This window comes from Notolepis coatsorum, assembly GCF_963971535.1.
Source record: "Notolepis coatsorum genome assembly, chromosome: 4".
Lineage (NCBI taxonomy): Eukaryota > Metazoa > Chordata > Actinopteri > Aulopiformes > Paralepididae > Notolepis > Notolepis coatsorum.
This window is the reverse complement of record NC_140168.1, coordinates 175,975,200-175,993,018: the sequence shown is the minus strand read 5'-3', so window position 1 is coordinate 175,993,018 and position 17,819 is coordinate 175,975,200.

The following is a 17,819-nucleotide window of genomic DNA, read 5'->3' as shown; positions in this document are numbered from 1 at the left end:
CATGTTAAAGGTGCTGGTCTCTGGTCGCTCATGTTAAAGGTGCTGGTCTCCTCTGGTCGCTCATGTTAAAGGTGCTGGTCTCCTCTGGTCGCTCATGTTAAAGGTGCTGGTCTCCTCTGGTCGCTCATGTTAAAGGTGCTGGTCTCCTCTGGTCGCTCATGTTAAAGGTGCTGGTCTCCTCTGGTCGCTCATGTTAAAGGTGCTGGTCTCTGGTCGCTCATGTTAAAGGTGCTGGTCTCCTCTGGTCGCTCATGTTAAAGGTGCTGGTCTCCTCTGGTCGCTCATGTTAAAGGTGCTGGTCTCTGGTCGCTCATGTTAAAGGTGCTGGTCTCCTCTGGTCGCTCATGTTAAAGGTGCTGGTCTCTTCTGGTTGCTCATGTTAAAGGTGCTGGTCTCCTCTGGTCGCTCATGTTAAAGGTGCTGGTCTCTGGTCGCTCATGTTAAAGGTGCTGGTCTCCTCTGGTCGCTCATGTTAAAGGTGCTGGTCTCTGGTCGCTCATGTTAAAGGTGCTGGTCTCTGGTCGCTCATGTTAAAGGTGCTGGTCTCCTCTGGTCGCTCATGTTAAAGGTGCTGGTCTCCTCTGGTCGCTCATGTTAAAGGTGCTGGTCTCCTCTGGTCGCTCAAGTTAAAGGTGCTGGTCTCCTCTGGTTGCTCATGTTAAAGGTGCTGGTCTCCTCTGGTCGCTCATGTTAAAGGTGCTGGTCTCCTCTGGTCGCTCATGTTAAAGGTGCTGGTCTCCTCTGGTCGCTCATGTTAAAGGTGCTGGTCTCTGGTCGCTCATGTTAAAGGTGCTGGTCTCCTCTGGTCGCTCATGTTAAAGGTGCTGGTCTCCTCTGGTCGCTCATGTTAAAGGTGCTGGTCTCCTCTGGTCGCTCATGTTAAAGGTGCTGGTCTCCTCTGGTCGCTCATGTTAAAGGTGCTGGTCTCCTCTGGTCGCTCATGTTAAAGGTGCTGGTCTCTGGTCGCTCATGTTAAAGGTGCTGGTCTCTGGTCGCTCATGTTAAAGGTGCTGGTCTCTGGTCGCTCATGTTAAAGGTGCTGGTCTCTGGTCGCTCATGTTAAAGGTGTTGGTCTCCTCTGGTCGCTCATGTTAAAGGTGCTGGTCTCCTCTGGTCGCTCATGTTAAATGTGCTGGTCTCTGGTCGCTCATGTTAAAGGTGCTGGTCTCCTCTGGTCGCTCATGTTAAAGGTGCTGGTCTCCTCTGGTCGCTCATGTTAAAGGTGCTGGTCTCCTCTGGTCGCTCATGTTAAAGGTGCTGGTCTCCTCTGGTCGCTCATGTTAAAGGTGCTGGTCTCTGGTCGCTCATGTTAAAGGTGCTGGTCTCTGGTCGCTCATGTTAAAGGTGCTGGTCTCCTCTGGTCGCTCATGTTAAAGGTGCTGGTCTCTGGTCGCTCATGTTAAAGGTGCTGGTCTCCTCTGGTCGCTCATGTTAAAGGTGCTGGTCTCCTCTGGTCGCTCATGTTAAAGGTGCTGGTCTCCTCTGGTCGCTCATGTTAAAGGTGCTGGTCTCTGGTCGCTCATGTTAAAGGTGCTGGTCTCCTCTGGTCGCTCATGTTAAAGGTGCTGGTCTCCTCTGGTCGCTCATGTTAAAGGTGCTGGTCTCCTCTGGTCGCTCATGTTAAAGGTGCTGGTCTCTGGTCGCTCATGTTAAAGGTGCTGGTCTCTGGTCGCTCATGTTAAAGGTGCTGGTCTCCTCTGGTCGCTCATGTTAAAGGTGCTGGTCTCTGGTCGCTCATGTTAAAGGTGCTGGTCTCCTCTGGTCGCTCATGTTAAAGGTGCTGGTCTCCTCTGGTCGCTCATGTTAAAGGTGCTGGTCTCCTCTGGTCGCTCATGTTAAAGGTGCTGGTCTCCTCTGGTCGCTCATGTTAAAGGTGCTGGTCTCCTCTGGTCGCTCATGTTAAAGGTGCTGGTCCCCTCTGGTCGCTCATGTTAAAGGTGCTGGTCTCTGGTCGCTCATGTTAAAGGTGCTGGTCTCCTCTGGTCGCTCATGTTAAAGGTGCTGGTCTCCTCTGGTCGCTCATGTTAAAGGTGCTGGTCTCTGGTCGCTCATGTTAAAGGTGCTGGTCTCCTCTGGTCGCTCATGTTAAAGGTGCTGGTCTCCTCTGGTCGCTCATGTTAAAGGTGCTGGTCTCCTCTGGTCGCTCATGTTAAAGGTGCTGGTCTCTGGTCGCTCATGTTAAAGGTGCTGGTCTCCTCTGGTCGCTCATGTTAAAGGTGCTGGTCTCTGGTCGCTCATGTTAAAGGTGCTGGTCTCTGGTCGCTCATGTTAAAGGTGCTGGTCTCTGGTCGCTCATGTTAAAGGTGCTGGTCTCCTCTGGTCGCTCATGTTAAAGGTGCTGGTCTCCTCTGGTCGCTCATGTTAAAGGTGCTGGTCTCCTCTGGTTGCTCATGTTAAAGGTGCTGGTCTCCTCTGGTCGCTCATGTTAAAGGTGCTGGTCTCCTCTGGTCGCTCATGTTAAAGGTGCTGGTCTCTGGTCGCTCATGTTAAAGGTGCTGGTCTCCTCTGGTCGCTCATGTTAAAGGTGCTGGTCTCTGGTCGCTCATGTTAAAGGTGCTGGTCTCCTCTGGTCGCTCATGTTAAAGGTGCTGGTCTCTGGTCGCTCATGTTAAAGGTGCTGGTCTCCTCTGGTCGCTCATGTTTAAGGTGCTGGTCTCCTCTGGTCGCTCATGTTAAAGGTGCTGGTCTCTGGTCGCTCATGTTAAAGGTGCTGGTCTCTGGTCGCTCATGTTAAAGGTGCTGGTCTCTGGTCGCTCATGTTAAAGGTGCTGGTCTCTGGTCGCTCATGTTAAAGGTGCTGGTCTCTGGTCGCTCATGTTAAAGGTGCTGGTCTCCTCTGGTCGCTCATGTTAAAGGTGCTGGTCTCCTCTGGTCGCTCATGTTAAAGGTGCTGGTCTCTGGTCGCTCATGTTAAAGGTGCTGGTCTCCTCTGGTCGCTCATGTTAAAGGTGCTGGTCTCCTCTGGTCGCTCATGTTAAAGGTGCTGGTCTCTTCTGGTCGCTCATGTTAAAGGTGCTGGTCTCCTCTGGTCGCTCATGTTAAAGGTGCTGGTCTCTGGTCGCTCATGTTAAAGGTGCTGGTCTCCTCTGGTCGCTCATGTTAAAGGTGCTGGTCTCCTCTGGTCGCTCATGTTAAAGGTGCTGGTCTCCTCTGGTCGCTCATGTTAAAGGTGCTGGTCTCCTCTGGTCGCTCATGTTAAAGGTGCTGGTCTCCTCTGGTCGCTCATGTTAAAGGTGCTGGTCTCCTCTGGTCGCTCATGTTAAAGGTGCTGGTCTCCTCTGGTCGCTCATGTTAAAGGTGCTGGTCTCCTCTGGTCGCTCATGTTAAAGGTGCTGGTCTCTGGTTGCTCATGTTAAAGGTGCTGGTCTCCTCTGGTCGCTCATGTTAAAGGTGCTGGTCTCCTCTGGTCGCTCATGTTAAAGGTGCTGGTCTCCTCTGGTCACTCATGTTAAAGGTGCTGGTCTCTGGTCGCTCATGTTAAAGGTGCTGGTCTCCTCTGGTCGCTCATGTTAAAGGTGCTGGTCTCCTCTGGTCGCTCATGTTAAAGGTGCTGGTCTCTGGTCGCTCATGTTAAAGGTGCTGGTCTCCTCTGGTCGCTCATGTTAAAGGTGCTGGTCTCTGGTCGCTCATGTTAAAGGTGCTGGTCTCCTCTGGTCGCTCATGTTAAAGGTGCTGGTCTCTGGTCGCTCATGTTAAAGGTGCTGGTCTCTGGTCGCTCATGTTAAAGGTGCTGGTCTCCTCTGGTCGCTCATGTTAAAGGTGCTGGTCTCCTCTGGTCGCTCATGTTAAAGGTGCTGGTCTCTGGTCGTTCATGTTAAAGGTGCTGGTCTCCTCTGGTCGCTCATGTTAAAGGTGCTGGTCTCTGGTCGCTCATGTTAAAGGTGCTGGTCTCCTCTGGTCGCTCATGTTAAAGGTGCTGGTCTCCTTTGGTCGCTCATGTTAAAGGTGCTGGTCTCTGGTCGCTCATGTTAAAGGTGCTGGTCTCCTCTGGTCGCTCATGTTAAAGGTGCTGGTCTCTGGTCGCTCATGTTAAAGGTGCTGGTCTCCTCTGGTCGCTCATGTTAAAGGTGCTGGTCTCCTCTGGTCGCTCATGTTAAAGGTGCTGGTCTCTGGTCGCTCATGTTAAAGGTGCTGGTCTCTGGTCGCTCATGTTAAAGGTGCTGGTCTCTGGTCGCTCATGTTAAAGGTGCTGGTCTCTGGTCGCTCATGTTAAAGGTGCTGGTCTCCTCTGGTCGCTCATGTTAAAGGTGCTGGTCTCCTCTGGTCGCTCATGTTAAAGGTGCTGGTCTCTGGTCGCTCATGTTAAAGGTGCTGGTCTCCTCTGGTCGCTCATGTTAAAGGTGCTGGTCTCCTCTGGTCGCTCATGTTAAAGGTGCTGGTCTCTTCTGGTCGCTCATGTTAAAGGTGCTGGTCTCCTCTGGTCGCTCATGTTAAAGGTGCTGGTCTCTGGTCGCTCATGTTAAAGGTGCTGGTCTCCTCTGGTCGCTCATGTTAAAGGTGCTGGTCTCCTCTGGTCGCTCATGTTAAAGGTGCTGGTCTCCTCTGGTCGCTCATGTTAAAGGTGCTGGTCTCCTCTGGTCGCTCATGTTAAAGGTGCTGGTCTCCTCTGGTCGCTCATGTTAAAGGTGCTGGTCTCTGGTCGCTCATGTTAAAGGTGCTGGTCTCCTCTGGTCGCTCATGTTAAAGGTGCTGGTCTCCTCTGGTCGCTCATGTTAAAGGTGCTGGTCTCCTCTGGTCGCTCATGTTAAAGGTGCTGGTCTCTGGTCGCTCATGTTAAAGGTGCTGGTCTACTCTGGTCGCTCATGTTAAAGGTGCTGGTCTCCTCTGGTCACTCATGTTAAAGGTGCTGGTCTCTGGTCGCTCATGTTAAAGGTGCTGGTCTCCTCTGGTCGCTCATGTTAAAGGTGCTGGTCTCCTCTGGTCGCTCATGTTAAAGGTGCTGGTCTCTGGTCGCTCATGTTAAAGGTGCTGGTCTCCTCTGGTCGCTCATGTTAAAGGTGCTGGTCTCTGGTCGCTCATGTTAAAGGTGCTGGTCTCCTCTGGTCGCTCATGTTAAAGGTGCTGGTCTCCTCTGGTCGCTCATGTTAAAGGTGCTGGTCTCTGGTCGTTCATGTTAAAGGTGCTGGTCTCCTCTGGTCGCTCATGTTAAAGGTGCTGGTCTCCTCTGGTCGCTCATGTTAAAGGTGCTGGTCTCCTCTGGTCGCTCATGTTAAAGGTGCTGGTCTCCTCTGGTCGCTCATGTTAAAGGTGCTGGTCTCCTCTGGTCGCTCATGTTAAAGGTGCTGGTCTCTGGTCGCTCATGTTAAAGGTGCTGGTCTCTGGTCGCTCATGTTAAAGGTGCTGGTCTCTGGTCGCTCATGTTAAAGGTGCTGGTCTCTGGTCGCTCATGTTAAAGGTGCTGGTCTCTGGTCGCTCATGTTAAAGGTGCTGGTCTCCTCTGGTCGCTCATGTTAAAGGTGCTGGTCTCTGGTCGCTCATGTTAAAGGTGCTGGTCTCTGGTCGCTCATGTTAAAGGTGCTGGTCTCCTCTGGTCGCTCATGTTAAAGGTGCTGGTCTCTGGTCGCTCATGTTAAAGGTGCTGGTCTCTGGTCGCTCATGTTAAAGGTGCTGGTCCCCTCTGGTCGCTCATGTTAAAGGTGCTGGTCTCCTCTGGTCGCTCATGTTAAAGGTGCTGGTCTCCTCTGGTCGCTCATGTTAAAGGAGCTGGTCTCCTCTGGTCGCTCATGTTAAAGGTGCTGGTCTCTGGTCGCTCATGTTAAAGGTGCTGGTCTCCTCTGGTCGCTCATGTTAAAGGTGCTGGTCTCCTCTGGTCGCTCATGTTAAAGGTGCTGGTCTCTGGTCGCTCATGTTAAAGGTGCTGGTCTCCTCTGGTCGCTCATGTTAAAGGTGCTGGTCTCTGGTCGCTCATGTTAAAGGTGCTGGTCTCCTCTGGTCGCTCATGTTAAAGGTGCTGGTCTCTGGTCGCTCATGTTAAAGGTGCTGGTCTCTGGTCGCTCATGTTAAAGGTGCTGGTCTCTGGTCGCTCATGTTAAAGGTGCTGGTCTCTGGTCGCTCATGTTAAAGGTGCTGGTCTCCTCTGGTCGCTCATGTTAAAGGTGCTGGTCTCCTCTGGTCGCTCATGTTAAAGGTGCTGGTCTCCTCTGGTTGCTCATGTTAAAGGTGCTGGTCTCCTCTGGTCGCTCATGTTAAAGGTGCTGGTCTCCTCTGGTTGCTCATGTTAAAGGTGCTGGTCTCCTCTGGTCGCTCATGTTAAAGGTGCTGGTCTCTGGTCGCTCATGTTAAAGGTGCTGGTCTCTGGTCGCTCATGTTAAAGGTGCTGGTCTCCTCTGGTCGCTCATGTTAAAGGTGCTGGTCTCCTCTGGTCGCTCATGTTAAAGGTGCTGGTCTCTGGTCGCTCATGTTAAAGGTGCTGGTCTCCTCTGGTCGCTCATGTTAAAGGTGCTGGTCTCCTCTGGTCGCTCATGTTAAAGGTGCTGGTCTCTTCTGGTCGCTCATGTTAAAGGTGCTGGTCTCCTCTGGTCGCTCATGTTAAAGGTGCTGGTCTCTGGTCGCTCATGTTAAAGGTGCTGGTCTCCTCTGGTCGCTCATGTTAAAGGTGCTGGTCTCTGGTCGCTCATGTTAAAGGTGCTGGTCTCCTCTGGTCGCTCATGTTAAAGGTGCTGGTCTCTGGTCGCTCATGTTAAAGGTGCTGGTCTCTGGTCGCTCATGTTAAAGGTGCTGGTCTCCTCTGGTCGCTCATGTTAAAGGTGCTGGTCTCTGGTCGCTCATGTTAAAGGTGCTGGTCTCCTCTGGTCGCTCATGTTAAAGGTGCTGGTCTCTGGTCGCTCATGTTAAAGGTGCTGGTCTCCTCTGGTCGCTCATGTTAAAGGTGCTGGTCTCTGGTCGCTCATGTTAAAGGTGCTGGTCTCTGGTCGCTCATGTTAAAGGTACTGGTCTCCTCTGGTCGCTCATGTTAAAGGCGCTGGTCTCTGGTCGCTCATGTTAAAGGTGCTGGTCTCCTCTGGTCGCTCATGTTAAAGGTGCTGGTCTCCTCTGGTCGCTCATGTTAAAGGTGCTGGTCTCCTCTGGTCGCTCATGTTAAAGGAGCTGGTCTCCTCTGGTCGCTCATGTTAAAGGTGCTGGTCTCTGGTCGCTCATGTTAAAGGTGCTGGTCTCTGGTCGCTCTTGTTAAAGGTGCTGGTCTCCTCTGGTCGCTCATGTTAAAGGTGCTGGTCTCTGGCCGCTCATGTTAAAGGTGCTGGTCTCTGGTCGCTCATGTTAAAGGTGCTGGTCCCCTCTGGTCGCTCATGTTAAAGGTGCTGGTCTCTGGTCGCTCTTGTTAAAGGTGCTGGTCTCTGGTCGCTCATGTTAAAGGTGCTGGTCCCCTCTGGTCGCTCATGTTAAAGGTGCTGGTCTCCTCTGGTCGCTCATGTTAAAGGTGCTGGTCTCTGGTCGCTCATGTTAAAGGTGCTGGTCTCCTCTGGTCGCTCATGTTAAAGGTGCTGGTCTCCTCTGGTCGCTCATGTTAAAGGTACTGGTCTCCTCTGGTCGCTCATGTTAAAGGTGCTGGTCTCCTCTGGTCGCTCATGTTAAAGGTGCTGGTCTCCTCTGGTCGCTCATGTTAAAGGTGCTGGTCTCCTCTGGTCGCTCATGTTAAAGGTGCTGGTCTCTGGTCGCTCATGTTAAAGGTGCTGGTCTCTGGTCGCTCATGTTAAAGGTGCTGGTCTCCTCTGGTCGCTCATGTTAAAGGTGCTGGTCTCCTCTGGTCGCTCATGTTAAAGGTGCTGGTCTCCTCTGGTCGCTCATGTTAAAGGTGCTGGTCTCTGGTCGCTCATGTTAAAGGTGCTGGTCTCCTCTGGTCGCTCATGTTAAAGGTGCTGGTCTCCTCTGGTCGCTCATGTTAAAGGTGCTGGTCTCTGGTCGCTCATGTTAAAGGTGCTGGTCTCCTCTGGTCGCTCATGTTAAAGGTGCTGGTCTCTGGTCGCTCATGTTAAAGGTGCTGGTCTCTGGTCGCTCATGTTAAAGGTGCTGGTCTCTGGTCGCTCATGTTAAAGGTGCTGGTCTCCTCTGGTCGCTCATGTTAAAGGTGCTGGTCTCCTCTGGTCGCTCATGTTAAAGGTGCTGGTCTCCTCTGGTCGCTCATGTTAAAGGTGCTGGTCTCTGGTCGCTCATGTTAAAGGTGCTGGTCTCCTCTGGTCGCTCATGTTAAAGGTGCTGGTCTCCTCTGGTCGCTCATGTTAAAGGTGCTGGTCTCTGGTCGCTCATGTTAAAGGTGCTGGTCTCCTCTGGTCGCTCATGTTAAAGGTGCTGGTCTCCTCTGGTCGCTCATGTTAAAGGTGCTGGTCTCCTCTGGTCGCTCATGTTAAAGGTGCTGGTCTCCTCTGGTCGCTCATGTTAAAGGTGCTGGTCTCTGGTCGCTCATGTTAAAGGTGCTGGTCTCCTCTGGTCGCTCATGTTAAAGGTGCTGGTCTCTGGTCGCTCATGTTAAAGGTGCTGGTCTCTGGTCGCTCATGTTAAAGGTGCTGGTCTCTGGTCGCTCATGTTAAAGGTGCTGGTCTCCTCTGGTCGCTCATGTTAAAGGTGCTGGTCTCTGGTCGCTCATGTTAAAGGTGCTGGTCTCCTCTGGTCGCTCATGTTAAAGGAGCTGGTCTCCTCTGGTCGCTCATGTTAAAGGTGCTGGTCTCTGGTCGCTCATGTTAAAGGTGCTGGTCTCTGGTCGCTCATGTTAAAGGTGCTGGTCTCCTCTGGTCGCTCATGTTAAAGGTGCTGGTCTCCTCTGGTCGCTCATGTTAAAGGTGCTGGTCTCCTCTGGTTGCTCATGTTAAAGGTGCTGGTCTCCTCTGGTCGCTCATGTTAAAGGTGCTGGTCTCCTCTGGTCGCTCATGTTAAAGGTGCTGGTCTCCTCTGGTCGCTCATGTTAAAGGTGCTGGTCTCCTCTGGTCGCTCATGTTAAAGGTGCTGGTCTCCTCTGGTCGCTCATGTTAAAGGTGCTGGTCTCTGGTCGCTCATGTTAAAGGTGCTGGTCTCCTCTGGTCGCTCATGTTAAAGGTGCTGGTCTCCTCTGGTCGCTCATGTTAAAGGTGCTGGTCTCTGGTCGCTCATGTTAAAGGTGCTGGTCTCCTCTGGTCGCTCATGTTAAAGGTGCTGGTCTCCTCTGGTCGCTCATGTTAAAGGTGCTGGTCTCCTCTGGTCGCTCATGTTAAAGGTGCTGGTCTCCTCTGGTCGCTCATGTTAAAGGTGCTGGTCTCTGGTCGCTCATGTTAAAGGTGCTGGTCTCCTCTGGTCGCTCATGTTAAAGGTGCTGGTCTCTGGTCGCTCATGTTAAAGGTGCTGGTCTCTGGTCGCTCATGTTAAAGGTGCTGGTCTCTGGTCACTCATGTTAAAGGTGCTGGTCTCCTCTGGTCGCTCATGTTAAAGGTGCTGGTCTCTGGACGCTCATGTTAAAGGTGCTGGTCTCCTCTGGTCGCTCATGTTAAAGGAGCTGGTCTCCTCTGGTCGCTCATGTTAAAGGTGCTGGTCTCTGGTCGCTCATGTTAAAGGTGCTGGTCTCTGGTCACTCATGTTAAAGGTGCTGGTCTCCTCTGGTCGCTCATGTTAAAGGTGCTGGTCTCTGGTCGCTCATGTTAAAGGTGCTGGTCTCCTCTGGTCGCTCATGTTAAAGGTGCTGGTCTCCTCTGGTCGCTCATGTTAAAGGTGCTGGTCTCCTCTGGTCGCTCATGTTAAAGGTGCTGGTCTCTGGTCGCTCATGTTAAAGGTGCTGGTCTCCTCTGGTCGCTCATGTTAAAGGTGCTGGTCTCTGGTCGCTCATGTTAAAGGTGCTGGTCTCTGGTCGCTCATGTTAAAGGTGCTGGTCTCCTCTGGTCGCTCATGTTAAAGGTGCTGGTCTCCTCTGGTCGCTCATGTTAAAGGTGCTGGTCTCCTCTGGTCGCTCATGTTAAAGGTGCTGGTCTCCTCTGGTCGCTCATGTTAAAGGTGCTGGTCTCCTCTGGTCGCTCATGTTAAAGGTGCTGGTCTCCTCTGGTCGCTCATGTTAAAGGTGCTGGTCTCTGGTCGCTCATGTTAAAGGTGCTGGTCTCCTCTGGTCGCTCATGTTAAAGGTGCTGGTCTCTGGTCGCTCATGTTAAAGGTGCTGGTCTCTGGTCGCTCATGTTAAAGGTGCTGGTCTCTGGTCACTCATGTTAAAGGTGCTGGTCTCCTCTGGTCGCTCATGTTAAATGTGCTGGTCTCTGGTCGCTCATGTTAAAGGTGCTGGTCTCCTCTGGCCGCTCATGTTAAAGGAGCTGGTCTCCTCTGGTCGCTCATGTTAAAGGTGCTGGTCTCTGGTCGCTCATGTTAAAGGTGCTGGTCTCTGGTCGCTCATGTTAAAGGTGCTGGTCTCCTCTGGTCGCTCATGTTAAAGGTGCTGGTCTCTGGTCGCTCATGTTAAAGGTGCTGGTCTCCTCTGGTCGCTCATGCTAAAGGTGCTGGTCTCCTCTGGTCGCTCATGTTAAAGGTGCTGGTCTCCTCTGGTCGCTCATGTTAAAGGTGCTGGTCTCTGGTTGCTCATGTTAAAGGTGCTGGTCTCCTCTGGTCGCTCATGTTAAAGGTGCTGGTCTCTGGTCGCTCATGTTAAAGGTGCTGGTCTCCTCTGGTCGCTCATGTTAAAGGTGCTGGTCTCCTCTGGTCGCTCATGTTAAAGGTGCTGGTCTCTGGTCGCTCATGTTAAAGGTGCTGGTCTCCTCTGGTCGCTCATGTTAAAGGTGCTGGTCTCCTCTGGTCGCTCATGTTAAAGGTGCTGGTCTCCTCTGGTCGCTCATGTTAAAGGTGCTGGTCTCCTCTGGTCGCTCATGTTAAAGGTGCTGGTCTCTGGTCGCTCATGTTAAAGGTGCTGGTCTCTGGTCGCTCATGTTAAAGGTGCTGGTCTCTGGTCGCTCATGTTAAAGGTGCTGGTCTCTGGTCGCTCATGTTAAAGGTGCTGGTCTCTGGTCGCTCATGTTAAAGGTGCTGGTCTCCTCTGGTCGCTCATGTTAAAGGTGCTGGTCTCTGGTCGCTCATGTTAAAGGTGCTGGTCTCTGGTCGCTCATGTTAAAGGTGCTGGTCTCTAGTCGCTCATGTTAAAGGTGCTGGTCTCTGGTCGCTCATGTTAAAGGTGCTGGTCTCTGGTCGCTCATGTTAAAGGTGCTGGTCTCTGGTCGCTCATGTTAAAGGTGCTGGTCTCTGGTCGCTCATGTTAAAGGTGCTGGTCTCCTCTGGTCGCTCATGTTAAAGGTCCTGGTCTCCTCTGGTCGCTCATGTTAAAGGTGCTGGTCTCCTCTGGTCGCTCATGTTAAAGGTGCTGGTCTCCTCTGGTCGCTCATGTTAAAGGTGCTGGTCTCCTCTGGTCGCTCATGTTAAAGGTGCTGGTCTCCTCTGGTCGCTCATGTTAAAGGTGCTGGTCTCCTCTGGTCGCTCATGTTAAAGGTGCTGGTCTCCACTGGTCGCTCATGTTAAAGGTGCTGGTCTCTGGTCGCTCATGTTAAAGGTGCTGGTCTCCTCTGGTCGCTCATGTTAAAGGTGCTGGTCTCTGGTCGCTCATGTTAAAGGTGCTGGTCTCTGGTCGCTCATGTTAAAGGTGCTGGTCTCTGGTCGCTCATGTTAAAGGTGCTGGTCTCTGGTCGCTCATGTTAAAGGTGCTGGTCTCTGGTCGCTCATGTTAAAGGTGCTGGTCTCCTCTGGTCGCTCATGTTAAAGGTGCTGGTCTCCTCTGGTCGCTCATGTTAAAGGTGCTGGTCTCCTCTGTTCGCTCATGTTAAAGGTGCTGGTCTCTGGTCGCTCATGTTAAAGGTGCTGGTCTCTGGTCGCTCATGTTAAAGGTGCTGGTCTCCTCTGGTCGCTCATGTTAAAGGTGCTGGTCTCCTCTGGTCGCTCATGTTAAAGGTGCTGGTCTCTGGTCGCTCATGTTAAAGGTGCTGGTCTCTGGTCGCTCATGTTAAAGGTGCTGGTCTCCTCTGGTCGCTCATGTTAAAGGTGTTGGTCTCTGGTCGCTCATGTTAAAGGTGCTGGTCTCCTCTGGTCGCTCATGTTAAAGGTGCTGGTCTCCTCTGGTCGCTCATGTTAAAGGTGCTGGTCTCCTCTGGTCGCTCATGTTAAAGGTGCTGGTCTCTGGTCGCTCATGTTAAAGGTGCTGGTCTCCTCTGGTCGCTCATGTTAAAGGTGCTGGTCTCCTCTGGTCGCTCATGTTAAAGGTGCTGGTCTCCTCTGGTCGCTCATGTTAAAGGTGCTGGTCTCCTCTGGTCGCTCATGTTAAAGGTGCTGGTCTCTGGTCGCTCATGTTAAAGGTGCTGGTCTCCTCTGGTCGCTCATGTTAAAGGTGCTGGTCTCTGGTCGCTCATGTTAAAGGTGCTGGTCTCTGGTCGCTCATGTTAAAGGTGCTGGTCTCTGGTCACTCATGTTAAAGGTGCTGGTCTCCTCTGGTCGCTCATGTTAAAGGTGCTGGTCTCTGGACGCTCATGTTAAAGGTGCTGGTCTCCTCTGGTCGCTCATGTTAAAGGAGCTGGTCTCCTCTGGTCGCTCATGTTAAAGGTGCTGGTCTCTGGTCGCTCATGTTAAAGGTGCTGGTCTCTGGTCGCTCATGTTAAAGGTGCTGGTCTCCTCTGGTCGCTCATGTTAAAGGTGCTGGTCTCTGGTCGCTCATGTTAAAGGTGCTGGTCTCCTCTGGTCGCTCATGTTAAAGGTGCTGGTCTCCTCTGGTCGCTCATGTTAAAGGTGCTGGTCTCCTCTGGTCGCTCATGTTAAAGGTGCTGGTCTCCTCTGGTCGCTCATGTTAAAGGTGCTGGTCTCTGGTCGCTCATGTTAAAGGTGCTGGTCTCTGGTCGCTCATGTTAAAGGTGCTGGTCTCCTCTGGTCGCTCATGTTAAAGGTGCTGGTCTCCTCTGGTCGCTCATGTTAAAGGTGCTGGTCTCCTCTGGTCGCTCATGTTAAAGGTGCTGGTCTCCTCTGGTCGCTCATGTTAAAGGTGCTGGTCTCCTCTGGTCGCTCATGTTAAAGGTGCTGGTCTCTGGTCGCTCATGTTAAAGGTGCTGGTCTCCTCTGGTCGCTCATGTTAAAGGTGCTGGTCTCTGGTCGCTCATGTTAAAGGTGCTGGTCTCTGGTCGCTCATGTTAAAGGTGCTGGTCTCTGGTCACTCATGTTAAAGGTGCTGGTCTCCTCTGGTCGCTCATGTTAAATGTGCTGGTCTCTGGTCGCTCATGTTAAAGGTGCTGGTCTCCTCTGGCCGCTCATGTTAAAGGAGCTGGTGTCCTCTGGTCGCTCATGTTAAAGGTGCTGGTCTCTGGTCGCTCATGTTAAAGGTGCTGGTCTCTGGTCGCTCATGTTAAAGGTGCTGGTCTCCTCTGGTCGCTCATGTTAAAGGTGCTGGTCTCTGGTCGCTCATGTTAAAGGTGCTGGTCTCCTCTGGTCGCTCATGCTAAAGGTGCTGGTCTCCTCTGGTCGCTCATGTTAAAGGTGCTGGTCTCCTCTGGTCGCTCATGTTAAAGGTGCTGGTCTCTGGTCGCTCATGTTAAAGGTGCTGGTCTCCTCTGGTCGCTCATGTTAAAGGTGCTGGTCTCTGGTCGCTCATGTTAAAGGTGCTGGTCTCCTCTGGTCGCTCATGTTAAAGGTGCTGGTCTCCTCTGGTCGCTCATGTTAAAGGTGCTGGTCTCTGGTCGCTCATGTTAAAGGTGCTGGTCTCCTCTGGTCGCTCATGTTAAAGGTGCTGGTCTCCTCTGGTCGCTCATGTTAAAGGTGCTGGTCTCCTCTGGTCGCTCATGTTAAAGGTGCTGGTCTCCTCTGGTCGCTCATGTTAAAGGTGCTGGTCTCTGGTCGCTCATGTTAAAGGTGCTGGTCTCTGGTCGCTCATGTTAAAGGTGCTGGTCTCTGGTCGCTCATGTTAAAGGTGCTGGTCTCTGGTCGCTCATGTTAAAGGTGCTGGTCTCTGGTCGCTCATGTTAAAGGTGCTGGTCTCCTCTGGTCGCTCATGTTAAAGGTGCTGGTCTCTGGTCGCTCATGTTAAAGGTGCTGGTCTCTGGTCGCTCATGTTAAAGGTGCTGGTCTCTAGTCGCTCATGTTAAAGGTGCTGGTCTCTGGTCGCTCATGTTAAAGGTGCTGGTCTCTGGTCGCTCATGTTAAAGGTGCTGGTCTCTGGTCGCTCATGTTAAAGGTGCTGGTCTCTGGTCGCTCATGTTAAAGGTGCTGGTCTCCTCTGGTCGCTCATGTTAAAGGTCCTGGTCTCCTCTGGTCGCTCATGTTAAAGGTGCTGGTCTCCTCTGGTCGCTCATGTTAAAGGTGCTGGTCTCCTCTGGTCGCTCATGTTAAAGGTGCCGGTCTCCTCTGGTCGCTCATGTTAAAGGTGCTGGTCTCCTCTGGTCGCTCATGTTAAAGGTGCTGGTCTCCTCTGGTCGCTCATGTTAAAGGTGCTGGTCTCCACTGGTCGCTCATGTTAAAGGTGCTGGTCTCTGGTCGCTCATGTTAAAGGTGCTGGTCTCCTCTGGTCGCTCATGTTAAAGGTGCTGGTCTCTGGTCGCTCATGTTAAAGGTGCTGGTCTCTGGTCGCTCATGTTAAAGGTGCTGGTCTCTGGTCGCTCATGTTAAAGGTGCTGGTCTCTGGTCGCTCATGTTAAAGGTGCTGGTCTCCTCTGGTCGCTCATGTTAAAGGTGCTGGTCTCCTCTGGTCGCTCATGTTAAAGGTGCTGGTCTCCTCTGGTCGCTCATGTTAAAGGTGCTGGTCTCTGGTCGCTCATGTTAAAGGTGCTGGTCTCTGGTCGCTCATGTTAAAGGTGCTGGTCTCCTCTGGTCGCTCATGTTAAAGGTGCTGGTCTCCTCTGGTCGCTCATGTTAAAGGTGCTGGTCTCTGGTCGCTCATGTTAAAGGTGCTGGTCTCTGGTCGCTCATGTTAAAGGTGCTGGTCTCCTCTGGTCGCTCATGTTAAAGGTGCTGGTCTCCTCTGGTCGCTCATGTTAAAGGTGCTGGTCTCTGGTCGCTCATGTTAAAGGTGCTGGTCTCTGGTCGCTCATGTTAAAGGTGCTGGTCTCCTCTGGTCGCTCATGTTAAAGGTGCTGGTCTCCTCTGGTCGCTCATGTTAAAGGTGCTGGTCTCTGGTCGCTCATGTTAAAGGTGCTGGTCTCCTCTGGTCGCTCATGTTAAAGGTGCTGGTCTCCTCTGGTCGCTCATGTTAAAGGTGCTGGTCTCCTCTGGTCGCTCATGTTAAAGGTGCTGGTCTCTGGTCGCTCATGTTAAAGGTGCTGGTCTCCTCTGGTCGCTCATGTTAAAGGTGCTGGTCTCCTCTGGTCGCTCATGTTAAAGGTGCTGGTCTCTGGTCGCTCATGTTAAAGGTGCTGGTCTCCTCTGGTCGCTCATGTTAAAGGTGCTGGTCTCTGGTCGCTCATGTTAAAGGTGCTGGTCTCTGGTCGCTCATGTTAAAGGTGCTGGTCTCCTCTGGTCGCTCATGTTAAAGGTGCTGGTCTCCTCTGGTCGCTCATGTTAAAGGTGCTGGTCTCCTCTGGTTGCTCATGTTAAAGGTGCTGGTCTCCTCTGGTCGCTCATGTTAAAGGTGCTGGTCTCCTCTGGTCGCTCATGTTAAAGGTGCTGGTCTCCTCTGGTCGCTCATGTTAAAGGTGCTGGTCTCCTCTGGTCGCTCATGTTAAAGGTGCTGGTCTCCTCTGGTCGCTCATGTTAAAGGTGCTGGTCTCTGGTCGCTCATGTTAAAGGTGCTGGTCTCCTCTGGTCGCTCATGTTAAAGGTGCTGGTCTCCTCTGGTCGCTCATGTTAAAGGTGCTGGTCTCTGGTCGCTCATGTTAAAGGTGCTGGTCTCCTCTGGTCGCTCATGTTAAAGGTGCTGGTCTCCTCTGGTCGCTCATGTTAAAGGTGCTGGTCTCCTCTGGTCGCTCATGTTAAAGGTGCTGGTCTCCTCTGGTCGCTCATGTTAAAGGTGCTGGTCTCTGGTCGCTCATGTTAAAGGTGCTGGTCTCCTCTGGTCGCTCATGTTAAAGGTGCTGGTCTCTGGTCGCTCATGTTAAAGGTGCTGGTCTCTGGTCGCTCATGTTAAAGGTGCTGGTCTCTGGTTGCTCATGTTAAAGGTGCTGGTCTCCTCTGGTCGCTCATGTTAAAGGTGCTGGTCTCTGGTCGCTCATGTTAAAGGTGCTGGTCTCCTCTGGTCGCTCATGTTAAAGGAGCTGGTCTCCTCTGGTCGCTCATGTTAAAGGTGCTGGTCTCTGGTCGCTCATGTTAAAGGTGCTGGTCTCTGGTCGCTCATGTTAAAGGTGCTGGTCTCCTCTGGTCGCTCATGTTAAAGGTGCTGGTCTCCTCTGGTCGCTCATGTTAAAGGTGCTGGTCTCCTCTGGTTGCTCATGTTAAAGGTGCTGGTCTCCTCTGGTCGCTCATGTTAAAGGTGCTGGTCTCCTCTGGTCGCTCATGTTAAAGGTGCTGGTCTCCTCTGGTCGCTCATGTTAAAGGTGCTGGTCTCCTCTGGTCGCTCATGTTAAAGGTGCTGGTCTCCTCTGGTCGCTCATGTTAAAGGTGCTGGTCTCTGGTCGCTCATGTTAAAGGTGCTGGTCTCCTCTGGTCGCTCATGTTAAAGGTGCTTGTCACCTCTGGTCGCACATGTTAAAGGTGCTGGTCTCTGGTCGCTCATGTTAAAGGTGCTGGTCTCCTCTGGTCGCTCATGTTAAAGGTGCTGGTCTCCTCTGGTCGCTCATGTTAAAGGTGCTGGTCTCCTCTGGTCGCTCATGTTAAAGGTGCTGGTCTCCTCTGGTCGCTCATGTTAAAGGTGCTGTCTCTGGTCGCTCATGTTAACACTTTGACTGCCGGGAGCCGTCTTTAGACGTCTTTGCTGGCCATGCTAAAGTTGCCGGGGGACGCTGTACGTCGTCTTTATATCAATATTTCAAAAATCTGCGATCGGATTCATAATGTCCCTCCGCTGGCCTGAGATCCACCAGCAGGACCCACTGAGCTCTCTGGCGGTTCAGGAGCGCCATCTGGTGGCCGATCGGCGCAAGCGCTTAACAGGAAGCGCATTAGAGGTTTTGCTAGACGTCCGTATTGCTTCCGGCCACTCGGTACATGTCCCGTGACTCTAGCTCGTCACTCTACATAGCGATCGATTGCCAATAACTCGATAAACAACATGATTTGGACGTATATACCATTATACAAGCTGGAGATGGACCGGGTAATAATATATCCCATAATGATAAAATTTCTACTCGACGATGATCGCCCAACGGCGCGCGGAGACTGGGGTGAGTTTCAGCGTGTAACGTTACCGTCTTCGATAATAACTGATATTATCAACATTTGACCCACATTAGATGATTGGTATAACGCTGCCCACGGAATTATAAACGCCCCCTCGCCCATCCGGTCAACATCAGATGACGTGTAGTAACTTCTAGAAGTACGTCTAGTTGGAATTTTTTATATCGCGCTGATTGCCATCAAACTGTATTTCATCATCAATATAATGCATTTGGGGCTATATATCACGTTCTGGAGAAAGCTGCAGAAAGAGATGAAAACATACTTATACATTAGACCATACTTTACTATGAATATGTGAATGAAAAAGTTTAACGTTGCTACACAATGAACAATACATATAGGACTTTGAATGGGCCCTAATAATGGCAATGTAGCAATAGAATTTAAAAAGTTATAGCCCTGCAAAGAAGGGGACTTTCTCCATAGACAAATAGCGCTGGCAATCTATGGTATATCATTAATTTAACCTTAGGCAACCAAAGTGTTAAAGGTGCTGGTCTCCTCTGGTCGCTCATGTTAAAGGTGCTGGTCTCTGGTCGCTCATGTTAAAGGTGCTGGTCTCTGGTCGCTCATGTTAAAGGTGCTGG